This window comes from Toxorhynchites rutilus, chromosome 3, assembly GCF_029784135.1.
Source record: "Toxorhynchites rutilus septentrionalis strain SRP chromosome 3, ASM2978413v1, whole genome shotgun sequence".
NCBI classification, from domain to species: Eukaryota; Metazoa; Arthropoda; class Insecta; order Diptera; family Culicidae; genus Toxorhynchites; species Toxorhynchites rutilus.
The window spans coordinates 75,742,543-75,755,648 of record NC_073746.1 but is presented as its reverse complement, the minus strand read 5'-3'; the positions used below and the strand labels follow the sequence as shown (position 1 = coordinate 75,755,648).

Here is a 13,106-nt window from a genome sequence, read left to right as displayed (position 1 = left end):
TCACAAAGTTCGTCTAAAATAGTTTTACCATCTTGGACTGATTTTTAAAATTTTCTACATGACTTATATTTTATATGAAAAAAAATAATGAAAAAAATAAAAATATGGATTTAGATATTGCAAGTTAAAGTTTTTTTTGTAAATAAAAGAAAGAGTACTAATTTTTTTCTCAGTATATATTTTTTTCAAGGTTGAACATCAATACTCTATAACTTTTCCTAAGACACTATTTCGGTACGACTTATAGTTTTAGAGATATAATTTATCAAAGATTTCTCTTAATAAAATCGATATGCCCTTTTCAAAAGTTACACTTGAGTCATTTTTTTCCAAATGGTGTGGAAAACTCATATTCCCAACCCAAACAGAATACAAATTATCGTTCGAATCAAAAATACAAGTTTTTAGAATCTGCATTTTTAGTTCGATTTCATTTGGAATTGTATTATAGTGTATTCGACAAAGTTTTAGATCCTATTGATATATGAACTCCTCTCAAAAATCTTGATGTTGTAAAGTGTTCCTCTGTTTCTATGTCGATTGTACATAATAGAAATAAGAATAGAATTAAGGAAATGGTAAAACCATTAACATGGACACAATCTTCTTATTTCCCCTCGACTTCCTGAAGAAAACATGTCATCGAGTCTGTAAAAATACGTTCTTTGTTTTTTGTCCTAACTTTATTTTTCCGCGATTTCTGAGGCACTGAAACTTATTTTTTGAACGACCCTCGTATTTTTTATAAATTAAAAAAAAGGACAATGATGCAACTAGATGACTGCTCTTAAAGTAAATGTAAATGAAAATGTCGTTGTTGAGGTCACTAATGTTTTGCAAATGTTTTCAAATGTGGATAATTCGGAAATAAGAGTCCATATTGTAAGAAAAAACAAACACTACTCCTGAAAAATAAATCCGTATACATTTTCAACACTTCAGAGCACATTTATTGTGAAAATTCCTTGCGACAAGGGAGAACAGCAGGGAGGGATGTCTTCTGTATGTATGTATAGATTATCAATCGACCCAAATCAACCCAGCTTTTGACAAGTTCCAGTTTAGCATTGTCATCCTTTGTCACGAACCTAATTCATCATCTTTCCGATACATTTGGACCCGTTATTTGTTCATCTTGAAATGTCAACCCTGACAAAAGTATAGCACTTCTCTATAATTCTTTGAATAAATTAAGTACAAATTCGACACTCCAATAAACAATTGGTAGTAGTAGGTGTGCTTTAAATCAATTGTTAACATTGAACATTATGTAATGCCATGTGATACATTCTCCAGGATCACAAAAATATATTTTTGCACACTAAAAACATGATAATTCAAATCACAATCATAAAATGAAAGCCTCTTTAATACACGTCTGTACAACGCATCATTCATCATCTTATTTGACTCAGAGTAATTGTCCACATCCTCATGAATTATTACTACCGAGAAAACACCCTAATTAAAGAATATTCTATCGCTGAAAAAAATCCTGAACAAAAATCTCGACCACCATCCTTTTGCCATCCACAATCCGAGTTTCCTCGAGAGTTACATCCACCTGGGCGAAATAATTGAACATAATTGATCATGTAAACCCATTGAACTACGAGAAACTCTCGCTGCAAACATGACTCCGTCCCAACGCTTTCAAGACTTTTCTCCTTTCTGCTGGAGAACTGTTTAAGCTTGCACTGGCGAAGCTACAGGTACGGGCTAGGAATGTTCTTCTCGAGCGCAGTCCTCCTCGCCCTGAGTTTCCAGCAACTTGCCACCTCATACTCTTTTTCTCTCGGAAAAATCTCCAATCTCCCACACTACACGCACTTGTCCTTATCGCTCTCCCGTTCTCGTTCGTTAGTTTGTTCTCATTTCCCACAAAAATCCACCCACTTTTCTCGTGCAAAAATGCTCCGGGCAGCTTCATACTGTGTTTTCTTTCTTTTGTTTTATCCTCACGCTGATGTCTTCTGCCTCGGAACTATCGTAGATTTCCCAAAGGTTTTTTTTTCCTTCCAACTTGCTCATATTTTCTAGCAGATGCGACAGTTACAGCTGCTCGATTACAATATTTCCGTTTGGCCGTTTTTGGATCGCTGGGCACCCACGGGAAGTGAATGAAAATTATGGGCCGATTCAAATTGCGACGTTGTGTAATGGGCTGTTTAATTTGGGAGATTTTTTTTCTCGACTAATAAAGGGAAGAATAAGTATAGTTATAACAACCTGCGGTATCCTTTTTTTGTAGAAGGGTGTTCGGCTCAGAACGGCTTCTTAATCCCGGTCATGTTGTTTGTTCAGATTCGATAACTGATAATCGTTTGAAAAGTATTCATCTGATCACTGCTTATTGGTCATTTTTCTCCACACTTTTCATCACTGACTTTTCATAATATTTGGTAAGTCTTCACACGTCATTGAATTTTGATCATTCAAATTGATTCGGATTATCCAAATTGATTCGGTGAAATCGAAAACAAAATCTACCGGAAAATCAACACACACACACACACTGGCTTTCAGGCTTCCAAGAATCGCACGCGCTAATTGCTAGGTCTGCTTCACTTTCTACTTTTGCGAAACAAAAATTTTTCAACCAAATTTCACTTCCAATACTCACGGACCACAGAAGCAAGCAACAATTCAATTTGATCCGATGTGCGTTAATCGATTAAATCCACTTTTTCCTGGGGAGAAAATTGCTTCTCCCGAGCACCTTCCTGTTCCTGTTGATTATTCGTTTTTCCGCCCGCTGCTGGATGCTTGTGTTGGTTAATCAATCACAATCCGCATACAAAATTCTGATTAAAAAAAAGTAGCTCACACAGGAATCACTGAACCTCGCACCGCCGTTCGCCGTGTCAGTTGGTCTTCCCTGGATTTAACAAATTGCAGAGCAAAGCTCAACACTAATGGATCCACCACCACTCTGGACTAGGCTGACCCTCTGCTATGGAATCGCAGACATTCAGCCCGTGGCTGCTTCATTTTGCTGTTCCCGGTTTGACGTCCCCCGCCACAAAATGGAATTCCTTGAATATTTAATGCATATGTGTGCTCTATGGAGTGAAATTACGGCAAACGTAAAGTGATGATGCGCTTCATACAAAAATTCTAAAGAAACTGAGGTCGCCACCGATCTCCGGACCGTTGGACCTGGCCGCCAGAATCAACAGACGGTCCGGGGTGAGTCTGCGCGTCTGGGACGGGAGCACAACTCTCAACAGGTCTCCGTCCTCTCCGGCGCTCCGAATTCTCACCCATAAGGCCATGAGAGATCCGACCGCACCACCTCGGGATGAAATTATGGTGAATTTGTTTTCGGCGCGCTGTTCAAAGTAGCAGATTTTCCACGCGAAAAGGGAAAAATAGGTTAGCAGTTTGGTTGACCTTCACACGTGGTTTTTTCGATGCATTTAAACAGGCCGTCGAGAGCCCCCTGAGGGGGCTTGGTCGAAAAGTTTTTGGAGTGAGCATAATGGCGGCTATGCAAACATTGAATTCAGTGTCGAAAATATTCACGTTCACGGCGTTCAAATACGGCGAATTTCAGCCTGCCTTGTATTGACAACCTACTGCTCAAGCGGGAATCGATAAATATGGAACAACACTATCAATGAACACCAGTGCAATGAACATCAACATCAGCTTGCCATAAAGTTCATTTTTCATTTGAATATTCATTTTCGCCATGATATTCGTAACGTCGAAATTGAATATCATTGCGTGTTAGTGAAAATCAAAGCATAAAATTCAACGTCAACTAATTGAGAGTGAAATCGATTAATGGTAAAGGATAGCCATTTATTATACAAAATTCTTGTTTTTGGCGACATTGGCAATGAAATGTATGGTATAACTCTAGCTATATTTTATGAATCTACTCCCGATTGGCTAGAAATAGCGTACACTCCAATTATATGGGCGAGCGAAAAACGAACATAATCTTGTTTTGATTTCCTGTTTAATGATACTGGCTATAAATGACTAGCAATCATATAAAATCCCTACGATATGGGTATTGGATGGAAGGGCTTAAACAGCGGAAGTCGAATATCGTATTCCGGTGGCTTCCGGTGCATTGAAAACCGCCCTAGGAGACCGAAAATGGAGTTAGTGAAATGGAGTTAGATAAAGAAAGTGTTAGAAAATAAGATCGTGTTAGAGCGAAATGGCGATAGTAAAAGATCATATAAAGTGGAAACGGAAACGGGAACGGACCGTACCCTTCACGGTAAAGATCGCGAGTTCAGTTCTCACTCCCGACATTCTTCCAAAAATGGAAGTGACAAGCCAGCCAAAAAGGTGTTGAAAGTCATTATAATACAGTATAAAAAAGAAAAAGAAACGGAAACGGAAACGGAACGCTCAACGCCGTTCAACGCTAGATGTCGCTCACCCGCTCAACACCGCACAACGGTCAACGTTCAACGAAAGCTAATGTTGCCTTCTCCGGATTCCTTTGTTTCTAAATATGGAAATCAAACACGTTTTCAATAGAAATTCACTGCAAGCGATGAGGATCAACTTAACGTTCGTGATAATCACCTGAAATTATTGACAGTAATGGAAGTGCCTGAATGCAGGCTTTCCGAAATTCGTTCATGCTCTATTCGTTCAATATACCAGACAAAGTTCACGTGTCTCGACTCTTGTGTTATACTCATTATGACAGATATGGCGTTGAGTTTCAACAGAAAAAAATTCATCCGACACTGGGAAAAAGCTAATGTCTTCATTCGTGAACAGATTTTGATAATTTGTGGCACTGATTGAATCAAATGAATGATTTTCGTGGTATGGTTGCAACCTGCAATCTAGATTATCTACTCATAGTCATTCCAGAAAAGAACCCAGGCACTGAAAATGTTGTGATCCGTGACAACTATTTAGTGAATGCAATATTCTATTTCGAAAGTGACGAGCGTCACATAAAAAAAATAAACAAAGTGCCATGTTTTGAAGAATTTTATGAACAAGTGAATAAAACCGAGAATAAAGCCGAATATTTTCAGATTTACCCGCATTGTTCTCTACAACGATTTTTATTCGTTTGTATTCATATGATGGACAGCCTTTGCGAAGTAGATTAGGATTTTTGGAAATTCTATCATAAAATTTATCACATTTCAGATCGAAGTGCTTCACAATAATTGATTCGCGAGTATTCCGTTGTCCACATAATGAGCATCATATAAAAATACTTTCAACTGATCCGACACTACCAGGCAAATGCAAAATATAATTAATAAACTCCATGAATACTTTACACATTTTTACATTTTTTTTACATTTCTGAAAATATTTGCACCCAACGATTTGCAACTAGCACGATTTTTTTGTTCATTAATTATAATACCTTCGATCATTGTCCACTAATCAAACAATATGTTTCATCTATCTCAACAGGAGTGTTTCTTTTACAAATGCTACCTTGAATGAATGTTTGAAAGGCAACCAACTGATTTCTGGAAAAAAATACAACCATGGTTTGAGGCATGGGGTTTTAAATTAATCGCATAGTACAACAGGACATTTTTCCGTTGAATTAAAACGAGAGCGTAATTCATTAAAAATACTCCTCTCTATAAAAGATCCAAAAGAAAGAAATCATGTGTTCCCATCTTTCAATTGTTTATTGTCAATTTATCAACAGTCTGTAAGGGCCCCAATGATTTAACTTAAGTCTGAACATGAATGGTACACTACATAGAGTTATAACATAGAAAAATCATCATATACTAAAACTAACATCAGAACTAAAATCATATGGCAAATTAAACCAGTTTAGAAAAAAAGAACTGAACCTCCGGCGAAGAAGCGTTCGGGATAACTGAAAATCGAACAGAATGACCACTCTGTTGAATAACCAACCGCTGAATCCGTCAAACATACTGCACACGGTGTTCAATGCGGTTTTTTACGCGGGGGATTCGTACCTCGTAAAAAAAACCGTGTAAAAAAATCCGCGTAAAAAAACGCGTTTATTGGAAAATCCGCATAAAAAGACATGCAGATGTCACCATGTCACCTAATGATAGATATGAAATGGGACTATCCTTACCTAGAACGGAAGTAAAAAGATGAGTGTTGCTCGCTTCCGAAAACCCGTATTTTTTCCTGCAATTTCGTTGGTTACTGGTAGCTATAGTTCGGTTTTTTTTCACGAATGAGGTCATCTGCTGTTGCTAGAAGATTCCCTTGTGATTTGTACACTTTACTGCCGATGCACGTGCAGTAACACTGTTGGACCGTTCAGAACTAAGTAGACAGAAAAATCCATTCACGAATCGCTGCCCATAAAAACCCCGTCCCGTTGTACCGCCCGGTGAGCTACCCGTTACCCAACACCTAAAATCCACGTAAGAATCGTGATAAGGTGCGGAACTAATTTCCTTAAGCGTACCGTGTAAAAAAAAACTGCGTTAATTGTAAAATCCGCGTGATTTGGAAAATCCGCGTAAAAAACCGCGTTAATTGGAAAATCTGCGTAAAAAAAACTCGTAAAAAACCGCACACAAACCGCGTAAAAAATCTGGGTGTACAACTTTTCATTGTTGTGTAGGTGCGCACCATGTGCATTCTGTGTATTGGTATTGGGGTCAGCTTTAGTCTCATATATGACCAACCGACGCGCAAGGTGTCGACTTGCTGTCATTGGTTATTTGTGAAGCGGAATTTCATCTATACAACCGTCCGTTGGTACCGGGAGACGGGCTCTGCCAAGGACCGTGTGAAATCCGGACGCCAGCAGCCATCAAGGTGGTGAGGGAGCGGGTTCGTCGAAAAATGAACTGCTCGATACGGACGACGATACGGAAAACTGCCCACACCATCATGACGAAGAACCTGGGATACAAGCTGTACAAGAAACGCAAGGTTGACAGGGTAACGAAGGCTACAACAAAGAAGAGGTTGGACAAATCAAACTGATATTTTCGCGGCACTCAGGTCAGGAGTTCGTGTTTTTTGATGAGAAACTCTTAGTCTTGCAACAGCCGCACAATGTCCAAAATGATCGGCTGTGAGCGCCAACGTTGGCCAGTATCTCCCCGTCCCACATAAACATCCCGCGGTTCCAGAGTGCCGCTCTGGTAATGGTTTGGACATATTATTGAGTTGGGGAAAAAGAAATCGTATATTGTCGTATGTTGTCAATATATGGCAACACTTAAACATATCTTGTGTTGTACTTATCGCATCGGGTCATACCATACGGCTATTTAAAGATGACAATCTGTGCTACAAGTGTCGTTTTGACAGTGTTGTGATTGTCCTTTTCAGTCTCAAGTTATAGCGCTTCAAAGATGGAGTCCACCAAACGAAAAATTCGTCATATTTTACGTTTTTACTACCTGCGAGGTAAAACTGCAACGAAGGCGGCCGAAAAAATTCGTGTAGTTTATGGACCCGATACTGTAACGATTCGCACAGCACAGCGTTGGTTTGATCGATTGGTAAAGCAAACAATTTTGCGCGTCCGTTCCGCACGAGAGCAGAGCAGCAACTGGCCAAGGCATATTTCATTGCTTCTTATTTTGTGCACTTGGGTATGATTATACACAGTGCTTAGCTATTATTGGTTCCACATGCTTCGGTATGTGTCACTAATAGACATCATATACATGTGATGTCAGCCCGGAGAAGCTGACCATTTGTCTGCATCGGCTGATTGTGAGAATTTACGATGCAGATCAACTGCCGGAGGAGTGGAAGGATGGGGTTATCTGCCCGATCTACAAAAAGGGCGACAAGCTGGACTGTGAGGAGAACTATCGTGCAATCACCGTCCTCAATGCTGCCAAATTTTCTATCTCAAATTATTTTCCGCCGACCAATTGCGAACAGATTTGTGGGAAGTCAGACCGGCTTCGTTGAATACAGTCAACGACGGACCAAACTTTCACGTGGCGACAGATCCTCCAGAAAGGCCGTGGATACAGACTCCCCACATGTTCATCGATTTCAAAGCAGCGTATGATACCATCGACCGCGAAGAGCTATGGAAAATTTTGGACGAGAACGGCTTTCCCGGGAAGCTGATTAGACTGATTAAAACTACGACGGATGGTACGCAGTGCAGTGTGCGGAGTTCGGGCGGACTGTTTAGTTCATTCGTATCCCACAGGAGGCTTCGGCAAGGTGATGGCCTCTCTTGCTTGCTGTTCAACATAGCGGTACAGGGTGTTATGAACCAAGCGGATATAAACACGAGAGGCACGATTTTCAACAAATCAAGTCAGTTCATCTGCTTTGTTGATGAAATGGATATTGTCGGCAGAAAATTTGCGGTAGTGGCTGAAGCGTACACCTGACTAAAACGCGAAGCAGCGAAGGTAGATGTATTATAAGCGGAAGTCATGTCTACTATGGGCTTCACAAGCAATTGCGATCGAACAGACTTAGCCAAAATACAATGTGTAACAGTTCGGCTGAAAATTTTATAAGGTAACACAGTAAAACTGTTTTTTTGCAAAATTAAATTTTATTATTCAACATAATTGCTTTCGAGGGCGATACAGCGATTGTAGCGATCTTGCAACTTGATACCATTTTTTTAGTACTCTTTCGGTTTTCCTCAAAATAGGCCTCAGTTTCGGTAATCACTTCATCATCGGTCTTAAATTTCTTACCAGCGAGCTGGGGCCAGATCTGGAGAATACGGTGGATGCGGAAGCAATTCGGAGCCCAATTTATGCAATTTTGCCATCGTTTTCATTGATTGGTGATTTTTCCATTTTTTACAAAAACAAAAGTTGCTTCACTCTTAATGCTGTAACTCACGAACCAATCGACTGATTGTTGTCAAATTTTGACACATATCCATTGAAAGATGGTGCTATGTGATAGTCAAGTAGATTTTCGCAAGAGGCACCATCTAGACGTCAACCTTATGAACCTTATGAGACGTGGACAATGCTCGAGGAGGACCTGCGAGTGCTCGGAGTTTTAGAAAGACGAGTGCTTAGAACGATCTTCGGCGGCGTGCAGGAGAACGGAGTATGCAAGCGAATGATGAACGATGAACTCGCACAGCTCTTCGGCGAACCCAGTATCCAAAAGGTGGTTAAAGCTGGACGGATACGGTGGGCCGAGCATGTTACAAGAATGCTGAACAACTACCCTACGAAGATGGTGTTTGCCTCAAATCCGCTAGGTACAAGACGACCAGCAGCACAGCGAGCTAGATGGTTGGACCAGGTGGAGCGAGATCTGGCGGCGAATTCGCGATGCCCAAGAAATTGGAGATCGGCAGCTCACAACCGAGTGATTTGAAGGAATATTTTTCATCAAGCCTTGTCGTAGAACGGAAAGCCAATTAAATAAACAAATAAAATGCAGTGTCAAAAGATGTGTGGCATTTGGATACAATTCGATGTTATAAAAAAATAACTATGTTTTCACAATTATTCGAAGGCTGGGTTTCCCAGCCTAGTTAGCGAACGATATTGACCATCTTCCAATTGTACTTTTTCAAGGCTAGACAAAAATTAACTTCATAGTTTCAAGTTTCAGTAAAAATCACTTATTCAACACTAGTTCCTTAATCACTTACTGAATATGGATAGCATGTTCATCGGGTTAATAGAAGACAAATTCCAAAGAACGAAACTAAAAGAACTATCAAATGAAACACTTCTTCCTTGTTTGCAACATGAAAAGAACAACATAATACCCAAGATTGGGATTAGGATTAGGTTACAGTGCGCATACCGAGCCAACCAAACAGTCTGGTTACCTTAGTTTGAAGGCAATCGGGAAGCCCATCAAACTTTTTTATCAGTCGATACTGAATCGATATAATATGCGCAGATGCATACCTCTCTGTACTGATTGAAAAGCCTACCAAACTATTGATCGATAAAATGTCTGCAGTCTGTGGGGACTTTTATACTGATTTGAGAATTTGTAAAATTCTTGAAGGAATGCGCTTTCTGTGTGTTTATATTATAGAAAAGGCGAATGCGCAGCTGAAACACACAGAAAAAAATTGAAATCACGGGATGGATGCTGTGAGTAAACTCAAGACGCAGAAACCCGGCCTACAAGCTGCCAGAAGATAACTGATGCATAAAGAGCGTGTATTTGGATTCAAAAATTGAAGAAAAACCCATCGATACTTTTTGAATGACCCAATATACTTACAAGCTCGAGACGCACCCGCATACACCAATTTCTTCTTGACCGTGAGAATTCATAAACAAGTAGAAATCTTGTGGACCTAGTGTCTAGTTGAACAAACATCTGACTCAATCCAAGATTTAAAGACAAGCTGCATGGAACGTTGAACGTCCAATATGCCACAAAAAACACGGTTACAATGTTTTGACGAGACCGGATGCGGCTTACTTACAAATATATGTTGTAGTTTTGATGTGCCGAGATAGATAAACTTTAGCCAAATACTCATTACGTGCCCAATTATGTTGTTGGAGGAAAGGTTGGAGGAAACCGATTGATCAAATCGGAGAAGCGATGTGAAAATGAATTTGGCAAAAGAAGCAGCTAGAATATTTACAACAGGATATATTTTACATTTAACTAGATGTATCACACGAGCAACCAAAGGTGATACGTTCTAGCCTCCACATCAAGGTGCACGAGATAAATCCCTCGTACGATTCTGATAGTCAAGCGAAAGCATCAGCTATCCAACGATATTCACCAAAAAAGAGAAACCCCTCCGCACAAACATGAGAGCAAGAGATTTGAGATGTCGTTTCGGTGGTGGTTTCTCCTGGTTTAGATATTTTCGCCTTCGTATATACTAATGTAACACACTCCAGTAGATGTTTTAGCTCTGATTGTCGAGGCAGAAGTTCCATGGACTGAGCTAACAGCAGAAACTGATACTATTGATGTTTCTGTTAATGCTAAAATTGTCACGGCATGGCTCAACTGTTGACCCCCAATGAAAACACGTCAATGAACATTCCATTGGGGTGTAAGAGCGTTATCAAGCTGCAGATAATGGTGTCAGGCCGCGCGATACACAGTTTTCACTCATTCAAGGCTCACCGGAGAAGAAAAAATATACAGCGAGTGGAAAACTAATTTATATAGTCAAACTTTGCGAAGCTGGCTTGCAGATGGTGGGTTAGGTTGTTTCCATTTGACGACAGTACTGCAGGCATAATGGCTCGTATACCATACCCCAATGCCACACACAATGAAGCGCTCCGTTCGAGACAATCTTCAAAATGAAGATGCTTGAGTATTTTTTTCGGAATTTGGAATGAAGTTGGACAAATTTCGCAGAAGGAATTCGAGCCGCCGTCAGTGTAATAGCGCCCGGAAAGTTCATGAAGCGAAAAGATGTATTAATTTCAAATTCTCATCTGACAAATTGACTAAAGATTGTATTAATTCTGGAAGCTGAAACGAAAAACACTGCTGTATTTGAACATAATAAAGTAGATGTTATTTTTTTTACTTCAAAACCCTCCTCAGTGAATGCAAGGACACCCGAGTAACATCACGATACACTTTGCCAAAGCTATAGTGCATGAATTTTCTCTATCACGATCTGCCACTGGAAAGGTCGACTATAATGTTTTTTTTCGTCCATTGGCACCCAACATAAAACCATTTTTTTCACCTGGTACGTCCACCATTTGTCACGTTGTGTTCGGTCCAAAACGTGAGAATCACCTTGTTTTAGATCTTTCAGTTGCGCATAAAATCGGGAAAGCGTTTTTTACATTCGATTTCGACTAGCAGATGCAACCTCACGTGTGTGTTATATGTATGTGCGAGTAGCAAACGAGCTCTTTTTTTGCATTTCATGTTCTGCCGAAGGTACGAAACGAGATGTGCTATGGGATGTTATTTCATCCCAACTCGTTCTGAACGAGTCATGAACGACAGTGGGCATTAACTTTCCAACCAGATTCTATTTATAGCTCAAATTGTACTGTGCTACAAAATTACCCAGAGTCATAATAGGCGTAAAACATCAAATGTCGAAAATTGTACAATCATTGTTTAGTTTTCAAAGTAGATGATTCCTAGGTGAAATCTGACAAACATCCTACATGCCTTTTCCAATTATTTTTTGAAAACCAATAAAAGTTCATAACGAATGCATTGTTGATATTCAACACGTTTAACTTGCATGGGTATTCCTTACCTATAAATTCTTACCATTCTGCCAGCCTACCATAAATGAACGAAGAACAAGATGAATTCCAATGTGAATATCCAACAAGAGGCAATAGAATTATGTACGGAATATTAGGATGATGATGCTTGTTTTTCTGATCTCGAAATGCTACCATGTATTATAATATTTTCGGAGTCATAAGTAGCGGAGTAGTGGGTAGCGGGAAAAAACGTTCGGTAATTCAACTGTTTATTGCATTTTTACAAATACAAAATGCGACTGCGACTGAGGTGTGAAACAATTAGACAGATAGTGTCCCTTTATCTTCAATCTTCCTCAAGATTCCCGGAAACCTCGCCATCACGGTCTGGACCACCTTTTTTGGCACATTTGATAACACGGGATTTAAGATGTTGCTGTGGTGGCTTCTCGACCATTTTCGTACATTGACTGGGACAGTATCACCCAATACGATTCGATTGGCCGTGTCTGGGGTACGTTTGGGGGCGTTACGAACGTTAAGAGCGAGGATAACTGATGGACCAGTTATGTTGACGGTGAATGCCGATGCAGTCCAACTCGAAGCGAATTGACTGAGAGGAGAGTCCATTCTCATGTTTCGTTATTGAAAATGTTGAACCGTGCTCACAACAAATAGGTTGATAAATAACAAAAGTCCCACCTGACGCGTTACTCTAAATAAGATGTTGGGCCTGATTCTCGAATACACTTATAATACCCTTCACGGTGGAAACGAAAAAAAACGTATCCGCGATGGCAACGGTACGGTGTCGACATCTGGATACGAGATAAGTTTCCCACTAAACTTATCATTATAATATCAAATGATCTTCAGATGAAATTTTTGTATGAGATTATTATATCACATGAAGAAAACAAAGTTTTCCACTCACATTAAATACCAGTTTGAAAGGAAGAAGTTAATTTTCATTAATGATTTTTTATTTGAAAATTTCTCATTCTCATTATTATCTGATTA

General features: G+C 39.7%; 1 protein-coding gene across 3 annotated transcripts in view; it reads right to left on the bottom strand.

Moving 5' to 3' along the window:
• LOC129780539 (uncharacterized) overlaps nucleotides 1–3,098 on the bottom strand; it is a 315,512-nt gene extending 312,414 nt beyond the window's left edge. For 2 of the 3 annotated variants that reach the window (XM_055788907.1, XM_055788910.1), the window contains exon 1: nucleotides 2,230–3,098. The gene's annotated coding sequence lies outside the window, so the exon portion shown is untranslated. The remainder of the gene's footprint in view (nucleotides 1–2,229) is intronic. The other variant, XM_055788908.1, reaches the window with a different exon arrangement.
• Nucleotides 3,099–13,106: the final 10,008 nt, after the last annotated feature.